This window comes from Loxodonta africana, chromosome 14, assembly GCF_030014295.1.
Source record: "Loxodonta africana isolate mLoxAfr1 chromosome 14, mLoxAfr1.hap2, whole genome shotgun sequence".
In the NCBI taxonomy this organism is placed as follows: domain Eukaryota; kingdom Metazoa; phylum Chordata; class Mammalia; order Proboscidea; family Elephantidae; genus Loxodonta; species Loxodonta africana.
In genome coordinates this window covers 52,456,763-52,474,923 of record NC_087355.1, presented here as the reverse complement: position 1 = coordinate 52,474,923, position 18,161 = coordinate 52,456,763, and the positions used below count along the sequence as shown (strand labels likewise).

The window sequence follows — 18,161 nt, the reverse complement described above, 5'->3', positions numbered from 1 at the left end:
ATGATTCTGTCAAAACTCAACCACCGAAAGACAAACAGCCCAATCAAGAAGTGGGCAAAGGATATGAACACACATTTCACTAAAGAAGATATTCAGGCAGCCAACAGATACATGAGAAAATGCTCCCGATCATTAGCCATTAGAGAAATGCAGATTAAAACTACGATGAGATTCCATCTCACACCAACTAGACTGGCATTAATCCAAAAAACACAAAATAATAAATGTTGGAGAGGCTGCGGAGAGATTGGAACTCTCATACACTGCTGGTGGGATTGTAAAATGGTACAACCACTTTGGAAATCCATCTGGCGTTATCTTAAACAGTTAGAAATAGAACTACCATACAACCCAGAAATCCCACTCCTCGGAATATACCCTAGAGATACAAGAGCCTTCACACAAACAGATATATGCACACCCATGTTTATTGCAGCTCTGTTTACAATAGCAAAAAGCTGGAAGCAACCAAGATGAATGGGTAAATAAATTGTGGTATATTCACACAATGGAATACTACGCATCGATAAAGAACAGTGACGAATTTCTGAAACATTTCATAACATGGAGGAATCTGGAAGGCATTATGCTGAGCGAAATTAGTCAGAGGCAAAAGGACAGATATTGTATAAGACCACTATTATAAGATCTTGAGAAACAGAAAAAACGGAGAAGAACACATACTTTTGTGGTTACAAAGGGGGGAGGGAGGGAGGGAGGGGAGGAGAGGGTTTGTTATTGATCAATCAGTAGATAAGAACTGCTTTGGGTGAAGGGAAAGACAACACTCAATACAAGGAAGGTGAGCCTAATTGGACTGGACTAAAAGCAAAGAGGTTTCCGGGATAAAATGAATGCTTCAAAGGTCAGCGGAGCAAGCGCGGGGGTCTGAGGAACATGGTTTGAGGGGACTTCTAAGTCAATGGGCAAAACAACTCTATTATGAAAACATTCTGCATCCCACTTTGAAATGTGGCATCTGGGGTCCTAAATGCCAACAAGCGGCCATCTAAGATACATCAATTGGTCTCAACCCACCTGGAGCAAAGGCAAAGGAAGAACACCAAGGTCTCACGACAACTAAGAACCCAAGAGACAGAAAGGGCCACATGAACCAGAGACCTACATTATCCTGAGACCAGAAGAACTAGTTGGTGCCCGGCCACAATCGACGTCTGCCCTGTCAGGGAGCACAACAGACAACTCCTGAGGGAGCAGGAGACCAATGGGATACAGACCCCAAATTCTCGTAAAAAGACATACTTAATGGTATGACTGCGACTAGAGGAATCCCGGAGGCAATGCTGCCCAGACCTTCTGATGGCACAGGACAGGAACCATCCCCGAAGATAACTCATCAGACATGAAAAGGACTGGTCAGCGGGGGGGAGAGAGATGCTGATGAAGAGTGAGCTAATTAAATCAGGTGGACACTGGAGAGTGTGTTGGCAACTCTTGACTGGAGGGGGGATGGGAAGATAGAGAGAGAGGGAAGACGGCAAAATTGGCACGAAAGGAGAGACTGAAAGGGCTGACTCAATGGGGAAGAGCAAGTGGGAGAAGGGAGTAAGATGTATGTAAACTTACATGTGACAGACTGATTGGAATGGTAAATGTTCACTTGAAGCTTAATAAAAATTAATTAAAAAAAAAAAAAGAGCTGAGCAGAAGATTTCAAAGGGCGGCTTGAGAAGACAAAGCAAAGTATTATGATGAAATATGCAGAGACCTGGAGGTAGAAAACCAAAAAGGAAGAACACCATCAGCATTTTTCAAGCTGAAAGAAGTGAAGAAAAAATTCAAGCCTTGAGTTGCAATACTGAAGGATTCTACACAGAAAATATTAAATGATGCATGAAGCATCAAAAGAAGATGGAAGGAATACACAGCCACTATATCCAAAAGAATTGGTCGATGTTCACCCATTTCAGGAGGTAACATATGATCAGAAACCGATGGGCCTGAAGAAAGAAGTCCAAGCTGTACTGAAGGCATTGATGAAAAACAAGACTCTGGGAATTGACGGAATACCAATTGAGATGTTTCAACAAGCGGATGCAGCACTGGAACTGCTCAGTCGTCTATGCCAAGAAATTTGAAAGACAGTTACCTGGGCAACTGACTGGAAGAGATCCATATTTATGCCTATTCCCAAGAAAGGTGATCCAACCGAAGGCAGAAATTATTGAACAATATCATTAATATCACACACAAGCAATATTTGGCTGAAGATTATTCAAAAGTGGCTGCAGCAGTATATCAACAGGGAACTGCCAGAAAATTCAAGCCTGATTTAAAAGAGGACGTGGAACCGGGATGTCATTGCCAATGTCAGACGGATCCTGGCTAAAAGCAGAGAATACCAGAGGGAATGTTTACTTGTGTTTTATTGACTATGCTAAGACATTCAACTGTGTGGATCATACCAAATTATGGATAACATTGGGGATAATGAGAATTCCAGAATGCTTAATTGTGCTCATGAGGAATCTGTACGTGGATCAAGAGGCAGTTGTTGGAAAAGAACGAGGGGATGCTGCATGGTTTAAAGTTAGGAAAGGTGTGTGTCAGGGTTGTATCTTTTCACCATACCTGTTCAATCTGTATGCTGAGTAAATAATCCAAGAAGCTGGACTGTTACGAAGAACAGCAGGACATAGGATTGGAGGAAGACTCATTAACAACCTGCATTATGCAGATGACACAACCTTACTTGCTGAAAGTGAAGAGGACTTGAAGCACTTACTGATGAAGATCAAAGACCACAGCCTTCAGCATGGATTGCACCTCAACATAAAGAAAACAAAAATCCTCACAACTGGGCCAGTAAGCAACATCATGATAAATGGAGAGGAGAGTGAGGTTGTCAAGGATTCATTTTACTTGGGTCTACAATCAACACCCATTGAAGCAGCAGTCAAGAGATCAAAAGATGGATTGCATTGGGCAAATAGGCTGTAAAAGATCTCTGTAAGTGTTTAAAAGCAAGGATGTCACCTTGAGGACTAAGGTGCATCTGACCCAAGCCATGGTGTTCTCAATTGCCTTATATGCATGTGAAAGCTGGACAATGAATAAGGAAGACCGAAGAAAAATTGACACCTTTGAATTGTGGTGTTGGAGAAGAATATTGAATATACCATGGACTGCCAAAAGAACAGACAAATCTGACTTGGAAGAAGTACAACCAGAATGCCCCTTAGAAGCAAGAATGGCAAGACTATGTCTCACATACTTTGGACATGTTATCAGGAGGGATCAGTCCCTGGAGGACATCATGCTTGGTAAAGTAGAGGGTCAATGAAAAAGAGGAAGACCCTCAATGAGATGGATTGACACAGTGGCTTCAACAATGGGTTCAAGCATAGCAGCAATTGTGAGGATGGTGCAGGACTGGGCAGTGTATCATTCTGTTGTGCATAGGGTAGCTATGAGTCGGAATTGACTCAACAGTACCTAAAAACAGCATGCCAAATACCCAGATTTAAATCCTGGTCAGTGTGCCTCCACCACCTATCTGTCAGTGGAGGCTTTCAGATTTTAGGTCACAACCATCTGCCCCAACTGATCACGGGGATGGCACAACCAGGAAGTGTTTCATTCTGTTGTGCGTGAGACCACCATGAGTCAGAGGCCAGTGCAGTGGCAGCTAGCAACAACATGGTGGTTCTGAAACAAAGATCCAAAAAAGTTTCAAACTTTACCACAGGTTGCTTTAACGTACTGCTATGGTGAAACCGTTTCAGTCAGCATTCTTACGTAGACATTTTACAAGGCAGGAATTCTAACGTCATCTTACCTGATTGGCACATCCTCTGGGCCACTACCCGCTGCCTTTCTTGTTTTTATTTAGCATGGTCTCGGTACATCTATGTAGATTCTTCTATAGTTTTAAAAATATCTTTTCTTCTAATCCCCCTTGAGCTTCTGTTTTCACCAATTTGCTTAAAAATAAACATAATTAGCTAAGAAAACTATCTCCAGCATTTTCCAGTTTCTTTTGTTGTACAGAGAGACACTTGCTTCATGCTGGTGATAACGAGACTAAGGGAACTTCAGAGTGGCAGGCATTGTCCTGCAGGTAAATGTATTGAAGAGACAACTAAGCAAAGCCTTAAAGAGAAAGTTGTAGGCACTTTTGAGTCACAACTTCGGGTGTTGAGGTTATCAGGGAGCTGTCCGTGATGGTTGTGGGGTGGGTGCGTACACATTCACACACACTCTCACACTTACTCACACACATACTCTCTCTCTCTCTCTCACACGTACACCACAGTGACAGATGACCTATTGAAATAATTTCAGAGCCGGTCTGTGGTTGCTACGACAACCAATGCTCTCTTGGCTTTCATCTGGCCATGTGACAGGGACTTTGACGTCAGCTGGAGGCAGAGTCTGTGGCTGAGTCCACACAGTCAAAGGCTTGTGAGAGTCTGGTGGATGCTGGACGTTGCTGCTGCTGCTCTTGCCGCCACCGCGAGGCTGCTGTTGCTTCCCAGGGGCTGCAGAGCATGGACTGTTAAATCTCACGCTTCTTCTGTGTAAGGTAATTAGTTTGCTTTATGTACAGTAGTTAGATCTTTTCAAAGCTCATTGTGGCTTTGTCCTTTTTTTTTTTTTTTTTTACCTCTTACAAGTTTGTCTTCATGAGCAATATTGTATCGGGGGAAAATGTGAAGCAGCTTATAGTTGCTGTTTTGTGTAGTCTCTGGAATTTGGTTAAATTTGGATTAATGTTCTGTGAGGTAGGTTAAAATATAATCACCTTGCGTGCTCAACACTTGCTAACATAACATTACTTAGAGATACAAATTTTGCAGCTTGAGCCAAATATTCCCCATTGAATTCCAGGAATCCTCTCTTCAGCCTTGTTTCGGGTTTAACACTCTAGCATAGTCAGGCAATGTGTTACTAACTTTGCTTTTTTACAATAATTTCTCTCGTCTGAATCAGTTTAGAATAGTTTGAAATTTGGTTTCTATCTTTGTTTGCAGGTTTCATAATTAGTAACAATAGGAACAGCACAAACGCGAATGAACATTCTACTCTGAAACAAAAGTTGGGGGTTTTTCTTGTAAATAAGGCGTATGGCATTCTGAAAATACCAGGCAAAGCTGTCAACAGCTTCCTGTTTAGAGAAAAATAATCTGGACTATGCCAAGGAAGTTGGGGTAGAGCCTCCTAAGTGTATGCATGCTGATGCTTTTGGTTGTTGGAGCAAAGTGCACATTTTTAGTGTCCTCCCCTGGAAATTCAGTTGTGAAGAGAATATTATTGAATGGTCTTTGCTGAGGAGTCATATAAACTGTTTTTATATTTTAAAAAATTGAGATAACTACCTAGAGAAGAAAATAATAGCTCTAATACTGAATGTATCATCGGTAGGTTTACTTGGTCTCAAATACAGATATAAATAGTCACTAAAGATTTGCTTCAGATCTTGGATGGATGATTTGAGAACTGGGATTAACAAGGCCTTATGCAAATTGTTTTGTTTTGCACTGTTTTCGTTCATTTCCTTTCCAAGTTTAGTCATTTTGGGTGTTCTTTCATTGCATACAAGTTGAATATTTTGTGGCTTGTAACTCATAGAAAACCTTTGGTGTTATAGTTGCTTGAAGCTGAGGTTTATAACCAGCATTCCAAACCTTACAAATTTAACAGAAAAAGAAAGCAAATTTTAGGGTACCACATGTAATATGGCTAGTATTTTGAAGAGCACAAAAAAAAAATAGTTTAACTATATATGTGAAGAATATATATTTTATGGAATGTGAATTCCATCTCCATTTTTAAAAAGAATATATTCTTAAATTTTTATATTCTTTATTGATTCTGGGGGTGAGCATTTTAAACTGCATTTGGCTGCAGTGAAGAGTGAATAAATGTGGGTCTATCAATAATTTCTCAGTACCTCTCAGTGAACAAGTATTCATTAAGCTTGCTGGCATTTAACTTGTGTTTTTAGCCAGGGCCTCCCTTAGAGGATTTCCTAAAAAGTCTAATGTACTTACATTCAAGGCACGTCTACTGAGTTATCATCTATCATTTTATTTCGTAATCATAATAGCCCAGAGGTCATATCCTTAATAGCCCTAGAACTATGTTCATTGATACATAACATTTCAGTTAAGCATGGATGGGACCAGTGGAGCTGTCATGTAAAAGCACTGTCTTTGATGGAATATATTGTTTACTTATTTTACTTTAAGCAATTCTCATTATAGTTTTTTTCAGGTAGCAAAGATTTCCTGGGGCTCTTTCTAGGATGTTTTAAAGTTATAAAATGTTTATATTCAATGTCCTTGTGAAATAGCTGTATTTCAGCAGTATGAAATATAAGAGAACAATTCAGTGTTGATGGCAAACTGTCAATGATTAAGTTCATCAGTAGGAAAAAAACAAGCTATGCTTTTTTTTTTTATGCTATAAAAGTAGAGATGCTCTAGAATCTGCAGGTCTTGTCTTATGGCAAAATAAGAAAAAATGACTCTTATCAGAATCATTTTTACAGCAATGAGATAGTGTTGATTTCAAGGTCAAGTTTGTTTCCACTTCAAAAGATATTGGCAAAGAATGATTTACTCTGGAAACCTAGTTATTGCATTATTAAACCATTTGTGCGTAGTTTCAGGGATTCTTAGCCTTTTTGGTGCCATGGACCTTTTTGGCAGCCTGGTGAAGCCTATTAAACTCTTCTCAGAATGATGTTTTAAAGTTTCTAAAATAAACTGTGCAGGATTACAAAGGAAACCATTTTTACTGAAATACCATTAACCCAAATGTTTTAAAAATTGTGATAGGTGTCATTAAGAATACATTATTAAATAATACAAACTAGCAGCCCTGCTGGTGCACTGGTTAAGAGCTCAGCTGCTAAGTAAGAGGTCAGTAGTTTGAATCCACCAGCTACTCCTTGGAAACCCTGTGGGGTAGCTCTACTCTGTCCTATAGGGTCACTATGAGTCAGAATTGACTCGACAGCAACAGGTTCTGTTATACCTACTGCTAAACAAGAAAACCAAACCCGTTGCTTTTCTTAAACACTGCGCCACCAGGACTCTGCAGGTGTAATAACTACCATAATTTTGAAGTAGTGATGAGTATAAAAGATATTTGGGGATATGGAGCTCTGGTGGTGCAATGGTTAAGCATTCAACTGCTAACTGAAAGACTGGTGATTTGAGCCTACCCAAGAGGTCTGCGGGAGAAAGACCTGGCAATTTCCTCCCGTAGAGATTACACCCTAGAAAACCTTGTGGGACAGTTCTACTCTGACACGTGGGATTACCGTAAATCGAAAATGGACATGGCAGCACCTAACAGCACAACACAACAACTGTAACATGATGTGAAAATACCTGATTTCTCTTAACAACAAAATCATAGGTACAGTGATTTGTGACCTACATAGTAATTAAAGGAAACCCTAAATTTCACTTTGAGGTTAGTGAAACTAAAGATGTAATATTTTTTCCCATCCAAGTTCCTAGACCCCCTTGAATTCTATCTAACCCTGAGTTAAATGATATATAAGCTACTGATGCCTAAAGGTCATAGAACTGCACTGGACAAAATCCACAATACCATTTCCAAGTTCATTTCCACCACATCTGATTTTATTCTCGGAATGTGTGAATTTCACAGTATTCTCTAATTCTGTGTGAAGAGGGATGCTGTGTCCATACAGCTAGCAAACTGTAACCCTTTCTTTTTCTCCTTGAAATCCATAAGCAGTCTTATGTTACTTGGTTGGAGAAACTCTTACCTGGTTGGATAGGGGTTAAGAAGAAAAACTCATAGTACTAATGCAAGTTATGCAAGTTAAAACCACGAACTACAGAAGTGAGACTATATCTATTTACAAAGGACCTTTATCCACTCACAGAAGATAAGCAACTGGTACTTATATGAAGAATGCAGGGTGTTATATGAGAGTGGAGCTGAGGAAATACTGTAATAAATATTTGAAACAAGCACTAAGAACTTACGTGACTTTCCAGTTTAATGTAAAGCACATGCATGTGCTTTAATTGATAAATTGGCACGTTAATTCCAAGTTTTGGTATTCAAGAAAATCAGGCCAGAGCCCTGAAGGTTTGTCTGGCAGAGGTGTCCAGGATGGGACACATTTAAAATGAAATGGAAAATGCAGAGAGATACTTCCCAAAAAATCTGAATGCCGAACTTGTTTGACTTATTGGATATTGAAGATGAACACAGGAAGTATTAATGTTATTATTTAGTGTGACTTATGAAAGTAATTGACTCATTTCCCCACTTCACTCTGAATGTGCAGAAGAAATTGCCTGATTTTCCTTTTCAACTAACTGAGAAACTTTTCAGTTGGTTGGCTGCTGTCATGTATCACCTCCTTCTCAGCCCCACCGTTTGAGTGTACAAAACCATCCTTTCTATTACGTCAGCACCTGCCATCTCATCGTAAGGGAACTGGAGGTATGACATTTTGTGCAAGCTGTTGTTTAAACTCAATCCAAATCCCTAGCATTTGAAATGGAAGCTTAGCAATTTTTCTTCCTGTGTTTAAGGGGGATTACGAAAGAGGGCTTTCTCAAACATTTCTCATTCTTTGGATCAGAAAAGAACACCTGCTTTGGGGGCTTTGAATCTCTGTGGCAACTTGATAAAGAAACTTGGAAAAAATCTACAATCTCTGACTCCAGGCTATGCTATTTGCTTCTTCGATGGTGTTTGAAATTTTGAGTTCAGAAAGAAGTATGTCATTTTTCATAGAGTCAACTTTCATTTAAATGGTGCCCATGATGGAAATCCAACTTAAAACAGCATTCCAAAACGTAATATTTTATGTTGTTTCCAGAAGTGATACCATAAAAGTTAGTGCTCATTAGGACTTTGGCTAATATAAAAATTAGATGGTAAATACTTAGCTGGAGCCACGTTCTTCAAACTAAAGATAGTCTGTTCTTTTATTTCTAGGGTAACCATCATTTTTTTTTTGGATTTATTTCTATAAATGCCTTTAATTAGAGACACAGCATCCCTGTAAAGTTTAGTTTGTGTTAATGTAAAACATAATATACTCAGATCACATTGAAGTCCTATATTTGATTTGCAGGAAAGAAATCTGTAGTCTGAAAGATATTCATTCCAGCTGCTGCGTTCCCTAATGGGGGAATTGTTGATATTTTCTGAATTCTGCACATATCTCTGCAGGAAAACCAAAGGGTGCTTTTTTTTTTTTTTTTTTTAATGCAAGGACAAATAGTTTTAAGGATGAGTCTCAATTTTCGCTGTTTTCATTAATTTAAACCCTTTCTATTAGAGGTAAATGTTGAGAGGAGTGTTGGTATTTTTTGCCTGTCTGCTCAACTGACTCCCACAGACTTTTGTGTGATTCATGCAACTGAAACCATGGTTGTTTTTGTGACAACCGTATTTACAACATCACTGGAGATAAAATAGAAAATCGCATCCCATTAAAGTTACCTTGTCTGATGCCTTCCCATGACTTCTCATGATGATGGATCAGGTATAGCATGAGTTAGCAACACTCAATCAATGAACATTTATTAACTGGCTACTGCCTCTATTATATTATACCAAATGTTTTGAATCCTTCCCTACTGTGGTCCTTGAGTCATATATGCCACTGGCATAAAAAGCCCACGTTATTTTATTGAATTCTGACTTTTGTTTGCTTGAGCTTTTATTTAAACATTCAGTCTTTCATGCATTCAACAAATTTGGGGCACCTACTATGTGCCAAGCTTTGGATTAGATACCAGGGATGTTGTGCTGAGACCTCATAATACTGTCATGGTGCTTACAGTCTAACTGTACAGAGAACCTTACCAGAGACCTATGCATACTGGTGACCCATGACTCCCTCCTTTACAGCTACACTGGCCACTGTAGTCAAAAAGAGAATCTTTGCTAAAAGCAAAAATCATCAAAATATAGCAAACAAATAAATAACCTGTGAACCATTAGATTTACACCACCATCAAACCTTAGCAGAGGCATTCTCTAGCTGGTGAACAACCTGTTCATATCACGGTTAAGAATTCCAAGTTAATACTCCCAGCCCTGCTCCCACTGGACCAAGGACTATTTGTCCTCTACTTCAGAAGACAAATAGAACCATTAGGATTTACCTACAGAATGATTTTTTGATGCAAATACCACTTTATGCAAATAGCAGAAGAATGCCTATGTTAGTGGTACCCAAGTGTATCTATCCCATCTTGCCTGTATTAAGTCAGTGATAGACTCACAGCTGTAATAAAGAGCACCAAATCCCTATGATATAATACAATACTTGTGATGGTTAAGATTGTGTGTCACCTTGGCTGGGCCATGACTTTCAGTGATTTGGCAGTTATGTAATGATGTGATCAGCCAATCAGTTGTAAGGGAAGTTTCCTCAGGGGTGTAGTCTGCATCCAATATATATATGGACTGTCTGGCAAAGCTCACTCACTTGCTCTGGATCCAGCTTCTCACCATCTGACCTCTGGTTCTTGGGACTTGAGCCAGCAGTCTGCCATGTTGCCTGCTGATCTTGAGGTTCATCAGCCTCCACAGTCTGTAAGCCGGCAGACTGCTGTCTTACCTGCCAATCTGGGATTCATCAGCCTCTGCGGATCGTGAGCTAGAGGCCCGCCGTCTGACGTACTGATCTTAGGTTTGTCAGCCCCTGCAGCTATGTGAGTCAGGAGGAGCCTCCAACCTGATGCCTGACCCACAGACTTGGGACTTGCCTGCCCAACTGTGTGAGCCATTTCCTTGAGATAAACCTCTCTCTCGTCTTTCTATACATACATATATGTGTGTGTGTGTGTGTGTGTGTGTGTGTATATATATATATATATATATACTTCACTGATTTTGCTTCTCTAGAGAACCCAACCTAAGACAATACTGTTCATTTTTCACTCACCCACAAATCAGGTTTAGGAGAAAGGCTTTGCTCTACTCAGTCATTCAGGGACTCAGGATCCTTTCATCTAGTTAAACTGATCTGGGGGTACATCCTGTCTCTACCAGTTGGTAAGTTACTTTGGGCAAGTTACCTAAGTCATAGTTTTCTTTCCTATGGGTAATATTAGTACCTATCTCTTGGATTTTTGTGTCAACTTACTTGGCATAGTAACAGGCAGGTATGAGGGACTCAAAAATGTGAACTGCTGTCATTAATTTTCTGTCTCTAGTACTGCTATCACCATCACTGTTCCCCAAGGAGCCAGGAAGTGTCACCACTAAAGTTGGAGGAGGTGTGTTTCTGGTGTTATGATAATAACTAACCAAGTTAGGGAGCTAAATAGTGTTCTAAGCTCTTTTCAAAATAACTAAAAAAATTTTTTTACAACACCCTGGTTTTACAAATGAAGAATCTAAGGCACAGAGAGCTTAAGCAAATTTTCCAGTGTTACGCAAGTATATAATGGAGCTGTAGCCATTTGGCTCTGGTCCTGGCTCTTTATCCCTTATGCTATTATGCCTTTCAAGTTGGGCTATGCTGTATTTTCCCTAGAAGTAATGTTTTATATTGTGGCAGATTATACTTACTGAAAATGTTCATAGTATTTATATTTACTCCCACATGTTCTTCTAGAACTTTGCTACTCTCCATCAAGAGGTGGAAGCTATTTCCCCTACCCTTAAACTCAAACGGGCTTTTGACTGGTACAACCAATAGATTCCAGCAACTGCCAAGTCTGAATCATAAAAATAATATAACTTTTTTCTTTTGGGATATTCTTTGTCTCTTTTGCACACAACAACATTTGCCCTTGGGATCCAGCCACCGTGTTGTGAGGAGGTTTGAGTCCCCCTTAACCTACCTGTTGCCCAGTGGACCAGAGATGAGCTAGCCCTGCCAAGCCCTGTACAAATTGTAGGTTCATGAACAAAATAAAAGTTCTTATATTAAAGCCTATAAGTTTCGAGGTAATTTCTTAGGCAGCCAGAGTAACTGGGGCATATGGGGTTATAAATGACTGAAATAACTGTATAGAGACCTAAGCTTTAGATACATATAAGTTAAATAGGTTTTGTGTGATTTGGCCTAAAGTACCTAAACTAGCCCAAGGTTATTTCTGGAAATATATTTATATATATATATTTCAGTTACCCTTCACTGCTGGCTGGGACCCTCCCTGCTGCAGAGTTCCGGTGTGGACAGCAGTACTCATTCCATTTTCCTACGGTCATTGTTTAGTTCTCTCTGTTCCCTTTTGTCTTCCTCTCCCATACCTACTCTGTTTAATTTGCCACGTAGTTTTCTATTGTTAGGCCCTGCTGTTTCCTTGACACTCTCTTTTGGCCCATTTCCATTGCTTCTAGGTCTCTTTTTCTGCTCTAATGCTTTATAGTAAAGCTGGGGAATTCCTCTTGGCCAGGTAAAATTTAGCTCATTCAGCAAAGTCTCTTTCCTCTTAATAAACCTGCCAAAATGGCAGCTGTCCCATTGGATTAAAGCTCCATGTGTTGGTCAAACCCAGTGTTGACAATCCTCACTCCAAGAGGCACCTCAGTCTCTTCTATTGCAGAGAAATCAATACCACTGACGCTTTCTTGTTAAAATTTCACCCCATCCTGATGTTCTTCCAAACTTTTCTTAAGGGTGCTAATTGGTTGGTGCATTCATTCATCTATTCATTTAACATCTGCTAACTCCATACAATGGGCCGTATGAAAATATCCCTTTCTTCTTGTCCAAGGACTGGCAAGGTTCCTCCAGTTAGTTGTCCAATTTGCTTAATGTAGACACTGGGCAGATGTGGTCCAATCACTCAGACGTTTCACTTTCACTAGCCAGAACATGCCGCACCTCGTCCAAGATGTTCTTGCCAAATCGGATAGACAAGGGTAATAGAGGACCAGCCAGTCTTTGAGGAGGTTACAGTCTAGTTGTTGTTATTGTTAGTTGCTGTCAAGTTGGTTCCCACTCAGGGTGACCTTGTGTATAACAGAACGAAATTTTGCCCGGTCCTGCACCATTTCATGATCATTGGCATGTTTGAGTCCATTGTTGCAGCTATTGTGGCGATACATCTCATTGAGGGTTTCCCTCATTTTCACTGGCCCTCTACTTTACCAAAGCTTATGTCCTTTTTTAGTGATTGGGCTTTCCTGATGATGTGTCCAAAATAAGTACTTTGGGCACTTTGGACAGCCTAGTTAGGGAGGCTGAAAGCATATGTAGCTGAGTCCCAGAGCTAAGTCTTTGATGTTGGTTATACCCTCTCATAATGTCTAGGGTAATGCTGGACATAGTCCTATTTATTAAATTTCTGTTAAATGATTAAAAAATAGATTAACTACAAAGCTTATGAGGCATTCAGATGACTTTGGAAATGAAGTGAACTTTGAATTGGGTCTTAAAGGCTGGAGAATATTTAGTAATACCAACTGCAGTGGATTGGACTATGTCCCCCCAAAAATGTATGTATCAACTTGGTTAGGCCATGATTCCCAGTATTCTACACTTGTCCTCCATTTTGTGATTATAATGCTAAATTAAAGAGGATTAGGGTGGGATTGTAACACCCTTACCAGGTCACATCCCTGATCCAATGTAAAAGAAGTTTTCCTGGGGTGTGGCCTGTACCACCTTTTATCTCTAAAGAGATAAAAGGAAAAGGAAGCTAGCAAAGACTGGGGACCTCATACCACCAAGAAAGAAGCACCAGGAGCAGAGTGTGCCCTTTGGACCCAGGGTTTGGGCACAAGAGACACTCCTAATCCAGGGGAAGATTGATGAGAAGGACCTTCCTCCAGAGGGGACAGACAGAGAAAGCCTTCCCCTGGAGCTTCCGATGGGACTTCTAGCCTACTAGACTGAGAAAATAAATTTCTCTTTGTTAAAGCCATATACTTGTGGTATTTCTGTTATAGCAGCACTAGATGACTAAGACACCAACAAGAAGGGAAAGGATAATCCGTGAGTAAGAAGGATCCTGAGCTGTCTCAGCAAAAGAAATAGGATACCTACAGTAAAAGCCTAGATTGCCTTGAAGAGACTGTTGGTAGAATTATGAATAACAAGGACAATTCTGGTGAAGACTCAGAAGGAAGTAAGGAGAACGGTTAACACCAGAAACCGTAGCAGCAGAGAGACGGCAGCTGCAGAACCAGGAGACCAGCAGGAGACAACACCGGAGCCCGATCCATGGAGCGAGAGAACCGCGTGCCTTTGCGTAGGAGGCTTCCTAGAAGAGTGGAGACCTCATACCATCAAGAAAATGGTACCAGGAGAAGAGCGCATCCTTTGGACCCAGGGTCCCCGCACTGAGAAGCTCTTAGTCCAGGGGAAGATTGATGACAAGGACCTTCCTCCAGAGACAACAGAGAGAGAGAAAGCCTTCCCCTGGAGCTGATACCCTGAATTTGGACTTCTAGCCTCCTAGACTGTGAGAGAATAAACTTCTGTTTGTTAAAGCCATCCACTTGTGGTATTTCTATCATAGCAGCACTAGGTGACTAAGACACCTACCCATTTGGATTTTAGGGAATGGCTGGGAAAAAAGAAAAGGTACAATCTATAACATGGGTCCATGTAGGGCCTAGAATTTATCAACTTAAGATAAATTAGATTTAATCTGGTATTCAGTAGGAAGCCAGTGAAAGGTAATCAACAGGTAAGTAATGTATGTGTTAAAGTGTACTGTAATATTTTAATAACTTTGCCTCTTTTTCTTTAGACAAATTATTTTAAAATCCTAACCATGTGGATGTGTGCTAAGTTCAGTGATTCCTTTATCTCCGTTTTTCTTACAGAAAAGCTCTAGATTTTTAAATAAAAAAAAATATAAATTCTCTTTTGTTTTCAACACTGTGGGAGTGGCCATTTTAATGTTAGCTGATAATATCTATAGGGAGAGCTGGGTAACCTCATGATTTTAAAAACTGTCAGTTGTTTAGCAAAGTCGTATTCATATGAAACCCAAACCAATTGAAAAATTCAAGGCTTCACAACATTTTCATCAATTATCATTGATATTCATAATGAAACCCCTTAGACATATATCATTATTCTCATAAGCCTTTTGAATCAAGTCAAGAATAAAAGACCATGAAGTTTTAGTTGTAAGTGTATTATTTATATTTCAAATCTTTGCTAAATAACTATCCATATAGGTGTTTGGCAACTGTCAGAATGTTAACCAGAACATCCCATTCTTAAGAAAAAATATTGCCAACTATACATGCAAAAAGTATATATAATGTATATGTACAGTATAAAGAGTAATAGAATACAAATCCCTGGGTAGCTAACAAAAACACAGTTTGTCAATCACTCTAGTGAAGTGAGTTTATGCATTGAAAATGATGATAATTTTACTACAGCGGCCACACAGGATAGTGCTGTCCCTGAGGTCCAACACCTGAAGGAAATTGAATCGAATATAATTTTTTAAAAATCTCCAATCATATAAAGATTTTAAACCAGTTTAAGACAGAGAGGCAGTTATCTTGGTCTTTAATGGTGAGTAAAATGTGTGATTTACGCATATAGAACGTCAGTCACTATTGCTGCTGATGGTAACAATTGTGAATATTTGGAAATCAGTTTCTGTCTCTTGAAGTCATTACCCTTGTTGGTACTCCTTGTTACCATTCAGGAGTGAGTGGCCGTGGAGTCCTTGTCAAGCCTTGAGCTCTCTTACAAGGTCAACAACAGGGAAGGGGGGTTAAAGCAAACCATTGGGAGTTCTTTTTATAGAGAACTTCAACAGTAATTTAGTTGGAAGTCATAGTTTTCATGAAATTATTTTTTCTATTATTCAGGGAGTCCTGGTGGCACAGTGGTTAAGTGTTCGACTGCCAACCAAAATGTCGGCAGTTTGAATCCACCTGTTGCTCCTTGGAAACGCTATGGCGCAGTTCTACTCTATCCTATAGGGTTGCTATGAGTCAGAATTGACTCAATGGCAACGGGTTTTGTTACATTCAGATGTTTTCATAAAATAGAAGCAATTTTAAAAAGATGCAACTGCTGGTCCAAATTCCACTTTGTAAAGAAACTGTTGTTAAAATATACTATGATCATCTCCAAAAATGTTGGTCAACTTCTGACTTTAAAAGCCCAACCCATTACACTTCTGAAATGGAGTCTTTTCCTCCTCTGCTCCCCGCCAAAAAATCCATGGACTAATGCCAAGAACTGACCAAAAGACAGTGGTGTATATACGGCAAATAGTGTCTATGGCAATTAGTTCTAAATTGCTGAATGGCTCTCACAGCTGGCAATGGAAACTGTGATGGCCAATAGAAACTTCTCATTGGCACCCCCCCCAGCCCCTCCCACTCAAGCAGCACTCAGGTCACGTGCTCTGCCTGCCATACCTTAGATACACCTCTGCCAAAAGGTAATTAACTGCTTTGTCAGCACCCCCATTTGGAGGCACTACTTTATTAAGGTTACAAAGTATCTTGTAAAAGGCACTAAATGAGTTAAGCTATAGGCTGGCTAAAAGATACTGATTTTGAGATGCTGCAAAAAAGAACAGATCTCACTGAAATCATGTCAAATCATGTCAGAACTTAGGAAACGGGCATTTTAAAGGACATCAAAACAAGCCTGCAGTTCCTTTTTCACATGCATACATACACTCTTCAATTAATAAAAGTCTCTGTTAAAAGTCCTGAAATAATCGGAAGTTTTTTAGGTTTGCACAAGTGAGCAGAATTTGCACAGAATTCCATGACATAGAATTTCAGACTGTTAACCAGCAAATACAACAGCGGGAACATGTACGTGATCATGAAGGGAAAGGAGATGTGGACTGGAACATATGTTCCAAATCACCAACTTAAACCCTGTTCAGTACGATTTTTATATAATCACTCCGCTTACCATCCTGCTTGTCCAAAAGGATGCCATTGAACCTGGGAGATTTTTCTGGTCTCAGGAGTGTACCTCAAATAGTCTTATATGAGTCCTTTATTAATTCTCATTTTTAATTTTTAAGCTATAGAATTATATGTTTATGGCAGAACATTTGGAAAGTATAGAAGGCTATAAAGAAGAAAACAAACATCACCCTTAATTTTATGCCTAGGGATAACTTTTATTAATATTGTAAAATTAAAAAGTGCATTTTACTTCAACAGAAGAAAAAACCCTGAAATGAAACTAAAGAATTTGAACTTCAGATAACTGTTTCCTTAATGCAAGAATTATTGATGTCTAACTAAATTAAATTTCCAATTAAAAATTGGAAATCAATCAAAAATATGAAGAGATTAGGAATCAACACTTTCAAAAAATTAGTTGTTCCTTAATGACTTCTAAATTTACAAGCTTATATTTTCAATTAGTAAAGCTTACTTAGGATACTAGTGTTTTTTTATATTCCACTAATTGTTTAAATCCATATTGTACTTTAGTTTGTTTCATATTTAGGCCATGATTTTCCTTTATGCGTATTTATCTAGAGTTCCTAATTGTCTTTCTCTTCTCTGGTTGACTTGGAGAAACCTAAATCCTCTGGATGTATGCAGCATGCCGTAGTGCGCTTCCTGGTTCTTATTTACTCAGTTTGGTCACGTTGCCCTCTTTGTTGCTGAAGATGGTTTTCACCGAGCTCTTTGTCCTACTATTTTAATTTCGACTAAGTATAGGCTATCTTTCTAGGATTTCTTGCCATCGCATATCTGGATTACTAGTTCCATTTCCTGTATCTCAGGTCTACCCCTTTTTTGGATTCATCTTCGATTTTTCTGGAGTTTATTTTTGTGTTTTTAAAATAGCAGAAGTCTTCCCAGGTCTTCGTTTTGCCCTCATTCTGAAGCACCTTGGAAGACAGGCCTGGCCATCTGCTTCCGAAAGGTCACAATCTCGAACACCCTATGGAGCAGTTCCACTCTGCACATATGGGGTCACCATGAGTTGAAATTGATTCAACAGCAACTAACAACAACAACGACAAAGTAGAAGATCAGTGAGAACTAGGGAAACCCACAATGAGATGGACTGGCACAATAACCACCACAGTGGGCTCAAACATACCACTGCTCACGAGGGTTGATAGGACCTGGCAGTGTTTTGTTCTGTCACACATAGGGCTGTCGTGAGTAGGAGCTGACTCAATGGCAACTAACAGCAGTTGGTAGCTTTCCCCGACACGCCCACCCTGTTAGCTTTTAGGATTTTCTCTTTGTGCTTGGAGATC

At 39.6% G+C, this 18,161-nt stretch overlaps 1 protein-coding gene across 5 annotated transcripts in view; it reads left to right on the top strand.

The window, feature by feature from the left end:
• The window catches only part of NCALD (neurocalcin delta), a 317,609-nt gene that overhangs the window by 208,883 nt on the left and 90,565 nt on the right, over window positions 1-18,161 (top strand). Inside the window, exon 1 of one of the 5 annotated variants that reach the window (XM_003408421.4) lies at window positions 1,056-4,546. The exons of the other annotated variants lie outside the window; for them this stretch is intronic. The gene's annotated coding sequence lies outside the window, so the exon portion shown is untranslated. Of the gene's footprint in view, window positions 1-1,055; window positions 4,547-18,161 lie in introns of those variants that run through there. 5 annotated transcript variants of the gene reach the window in all.